The following is a 4,953-nucleotide window of genomic DNA, read 5'->3' as shown; positions in this document are numbered from 1 at the left end:
GTACACATACACATTTACTCACATTTCTCAAAACATAAGTGAGGAATATATATTTTGATGGCTATTTTGTGAGAAATATGAGAGGACTTCCACTCACTTCAACAAATGAAACTGCTTTAAAAATGCCCCTGGATGTACTGGTAGGTGCTCTATCACCTGCTATGCAGGAGTCCTCTTCTCCCTGACTATGAGACCACACAGCATTCATCCAACTTTCTTTCTGGCTCCTTCCTGATTGGCACTAGCCTTACCCCACTTAGGCTTATCACATCCCCACAGAAGCTTTCTCTATATGGTTTCTTTGTGTTCATAGTTTGACTTTCTCAGTTTACAGACTTTGCTCAAGTAATGTCTAAATTATTGAAGATTAGATTCCAACCCCAGGAATTAAACTTCCCTAAAGCTCCTCTGTGCACATTGCTTTAGCTGCCATTGTTCTTCAAAGCAGACTGTGAGAGGGTCCTCTACCTTTAGCACTAGCCACAAATTACGTTGAAAGATCTTTACAGTTTTGATCTTCTATCTTGCCAAGGCTTATTAAATATTATTCAAAAGTAGTAGGCCAATATTTTAACAGATGTCTCTAACTTCAAATCCCTTGTTAAGCATGCTCCTGTTGCAAATCAAATAGTAATTAATGGTTGAAAGTTAAAAGATAAGTTACCACTTTCTGACAATAAAATAGGTCATGGGTTGAATATTCAGTAGAATCCATTACTAGAGTAGTTAAAAGAACTGTTGACTTTATTATTATTATTATTATTATTATTATATAAGAGGAACAAGCTTTAAAATAAGGTTATTTAACTTGTATGTCCTAAATGAAGTGAATAAATTACGTTTTTGAGATATGGAGGAGCATTTGGCTGTCAGTATCATGCCAAAGTGAAGGTGGAGACACTTCACTGGCTATAAATCTTAGCTTGAAGCTAAGAGTTTGAGGGGGTTGATAAAGAACCATTCAAGAATGTGTAAGCAAGGGATGCAATTGCAGATTCTAGTGTGGCAACAAAGGTATTATAAAAACAACTCTTAGAGAAAAAAAAAACTACATAAATAAAGATACCAAAAATACTCATGTTGAAATTAATGAGGTTTTGAGATATTTAAGATGAGCTATTTTGATGAGCTAATTTGTGCTGAAAGAGGCATTGATGTTCATGATTATAAATCTCCAGAGTTTGAGCAGAGATACTATTTGCAATCCAGGCAGAACAGAGCCATTGCCCATGCTTTGGAATCTAGATCATATGACCCAGAGGACAACATGTTATCAAAATGCAAATTCAATGATCTTCTTCTGGAGCTAAATGTCAACTGGGAAATCAAAACAAGTAATATCTTATTTTAGCTATTCTCACTTTGTTATTTGCATTATTGAGAATGTTTTACTTTTTCTCCCACTTATCTCTTTTTTTTTTTCTTAACCAAAATTCTTCATATGGAACTACAAAATAATATTTTTGGATACTTTTCTATCCGTATGCATGGCATAACTAAAACTGAGCTCCTGATATTCTGCTCCAAAGCATATCTTCTTGCAGGCTCACTCATAACTTTATTCATCTAGATGCTCAAACTGATGGCCTCATTTTCTGCACGGACCTTTCTTTTTCTTCTACAACCCACATTGTTTTCCACCACTAAATATTTTTAGTTCTGCTTTTAAAATATATCTAGAGTATGACCATTTTCCACCACCCCCACTGACACCACCCTGAAATAAGTCACCCTTCCTGTTGATTATTATAATAGCCTCCAACTAGGGCTCCTGGCCTTGCCTTCCCAAAGCAGGTAGAAGATCCTTTAAAAAAGGATTGCTCTACTCAAAACTCTATTTCATCCTCATTTCACTCAAGATAAGTTTCAGTCCTTACCATGACCTGATCTACTGCTGCCTCCTTGGCTTCATCTCTATCCCTATCCCACTTTTCAAGACTCCGGCCACATGGGCTCCTGGGTGAGTATAGTGCCTCTGAGAAGCAGACACAAAGATGGAATGAGATGAGCAAGAGATTTGCTGGTAGAAGTTGACAAAGATAAATACAGCTGGACACTAGTTAAAGCAATGAAAACAGAATTTATTCAGTAGCTGTTGACAGTAGAGGAAAGAGCCGAGCTCTATTCGGATGTGTGCAGAAGTGATTTGAATATTTTAAAGTGAGAGTGAGAGAGGCGGGGGAAGGGACATAACAGAAGCAGAGAAGTGAACAGTTAAAAAGGGTTGGTCAGTGTAAACGCCATCAGGCCCACTGTGGTGGCTAGCTGCTGGTTACCAACGTTAGGATTCTATCCTCCCAAAGATCCTGGGAGACAGAGGCTCTATCTTTGCTGATGATAACATTTTATACGACTGGCTTTCAGGTCCTTGAGGAAGATGCTTCTGAGTTGTAGGAGATACATATTCACAATTGTAATCCCTTTGTAGCAAATATACTAAGAAAGGGAGATCTGGGCCTAATTTTGGATGTTGCCTAGAACAAATAGAAAATTTCCGTGACAGACTTTAGCTTTCTCAGGCGGGCATTTTAATGGAGGGCTAGACTCATCTTAGGGACACAACCTTATGCTGCTAGACGCCATGCTAGAGTTTGGTCAAGTCTCTTCATGCATGGGTTTGGACAGAGTTGTTATGTGCCTGCTGAGAGTTCTGTTCTTTTTTTTTTTTAAGGTTTTATTTATTTATTCACTAGACCCACACACACACACACACAGAGACAGAGAGAGAGAGGCAGAGGGAGAAGCAGGCCCCATGCTGGGAGCTTGATGGGGGACTCCATCCCGGGACTTCAGGATCACACCCTGGGCCAAAGGCAGGCGCCAAACCGCTGAGCCACCTGGGATACCCCTGAGAGTTCTGTTCTTATAATGCCTGTGAACTGAGTGGGGAGGGTGTAGCAGGAATAGACAGTGTTCATATCATGATGCATGCCTCTGAACTGAGGGGGGAAGAAGGAGTAGGTAGGCAGTGTTCACATCATGATGCATGCCTTTGAACTGAGGGTGGGGAGTAAAAGTGGGTAGGCAGTGTTCACACCATGATGCATGCCTGTGAGGGTGAGCAGGAGTAAGTAGGCAGTGTTCACACCATGATACACATCCACTACAGGGACTTAACGCAGGGGACAGGAAAAGAAGGAGGATTAGGTTAGAATTATGTCTGACTGTGTGGTGAGTCGAAGAAAGCTTTTGCCAGGCTGATGGAGAATACTCAAAAGTCCTCAAAATCATGATTAGAAGAGTCCCCCCATCCCATAGGAAGGGACCTGCACTAATGCCACCACCATGATCAGACATCAGCTGGGAGAAGCCCATAGGAAGCATGACCTCAGTGTGAACATCCTGGTGAATCCAAGGGAATGGCATCTAGGGCTGTACCAACTATTGCCCCCGCCCCCGCCCACCAGGAGGAAATCCAAGCAGTGTGTTTCCGTGGCCCCCACACCTCTTACCATTGCTCAAGCACTCCAGGGCCAGTCCCATGTCAGGGCCTCTGCATTTGATGTTCCCTCTATGTGGAGCACTCTTACACTAACACCCATAGGGCTCCTTCACAGTGGTGAGATGCCTTAGGCTGTACTCTGAAGTCTCCATCCCTGTGAAGCCTCTCATTCACCCTGGTTGAAATGTTAACCCACATATGTTTGGTAATACCACTTTCCTGTTCTTTTTTCTCTTCCTTAGCACTTATTACTATTTAACATATATTATATTTCATTGTTTATTGTCTCTTTTCTCTCCTCCACTAGAATATAAGGGATTTTTTGTTTTATGACTATTCCCAGCATCTAGTATGGTATCAGAAACATAGTAGGTGCTTAATAAATGCTTGAAACTAATTTTAACAAAAACAATGTGACTACAGACTTTTTACCTCAGAACATTATCTCCTTTCTTTTTTTTTTTTTAAGATTTTATTTCTGAGTTATCTCTACACTCAACATGGGGCTCGAACTCACAACCTCCAAGAGTCACGTGCTCTACTGACTGAGCCAGCAAGGTACCCCTCTGGCCTTTCTTCTGTAGTTGGAAAAAAGTAGTCTTCTCATAGACCTCAAATAGTGTTGGCACTAGGGTTATGTATAGGCTAAAAAAATTTGACTGTGTCCATGGTGGGGCTTTTTACTTTTTATTTTGTAATCTTCAAAAGTGCCTCACCAGAAAAAAACAAAACAAAAAAAAAAACAAAAACAAATGCTAACCTCCCACCTAATGAAACTGCTCAGAATCCGGTAATTTCTGGAATTGAGACCTTCTTGGGAAACCACCTGAGAATCCAAAACCTATTTGTATTAGGTGTCTTATCCAAGGATTATTCTAGGATTTGTCTTCCTTGTCTGATATGGCGGAGGTGGAGGCGAAGGGGCTTGAGATGGGATGGGAAAAGGTAGTTTCCCCACTACTTGCTCAGTTTTATAATTAGTTTGCTTTCCTAGGTCTGTAGGCTTGGAACGACCTAGTTTGCTGGCTTGTTAAAACAAAAGAAAAGAAAGCAAACAAAACCTACAGGGATCTGAGCAATTTTTCCATAATGTTTTATGTCCACTGCAACTTCCTTCTTTAGGTTCTGCTATATTCAGCATCGAGGTACAAATTATTGTTCTATTTGGAATTCAGAGAAAAGTCAATAGATGACTTACTAAGATAATTGATGAGAATGAAAAAAAAAATCCCAGGACAGTTGGAAGAATTATTTTTATTTTTCCTAATTTCTAGAATGAAAGACAGAGAGAAAATGATCCTTGCCAGATGAATGAGGATTAACCAATGACCTCTGAAGAAAATATTTCTCTTTCAAATTTCATTTTCAACATCCGAAGCAGAACTGAACCAAGACAATAAAGCAAGTTTGACATGTATATTGCCAGTCTGTTTATGGATCCCAGTTTTATCACAACACAAATAGATAAATAATAGAAGACCATAATGCTTGTCTCTGAAATAGTAGTTAAA

At 39.8% G+C, this 4,953-nt stretch overlaps 1 long non-coding RNA gene across 1 annotated transcript; it reads left to right on the top strand.

The window, feature by feature from the left end:
* Window positions 1-3,946: 3,946 nt before the first annotated feature.
* On the top strand, window positions 3,947-4,859 carry LOC119865956. Its single transcript, XR_005378771.1, has 2 exons — window positions 3,947-4,000; window positions 4,717-4,859. It is a non-coding gene; the product is annotated as an uncharacterized LOC119865956 (long non-coding RNA).
* The last annotated feature ends 94 nt before the right edge of the window (window positions 4,860-4,953 follow it).

Source organism: Canis lupus, chromosome 25 (genome assembly GCF_011100685.1).
Source record: "Canis lupus familiaris isolate Mischka breed German Shepherd chromosome 25, alternate assembly UU_Cfam_GSD_1.0, whole genome shotgun sequence".
Taxonomy (NCBI): domain Eukaryota; kingdom Metazoa; phylum Chordata; class Mammalia; order Carnivora; family Canidae; genus Canis; species Canis lupus.
The sequence above is the reverse complement of the archived record's forward strand: the minus strand, read 5'-3'. Positions and strand labels throughout refer to the sequence as shown.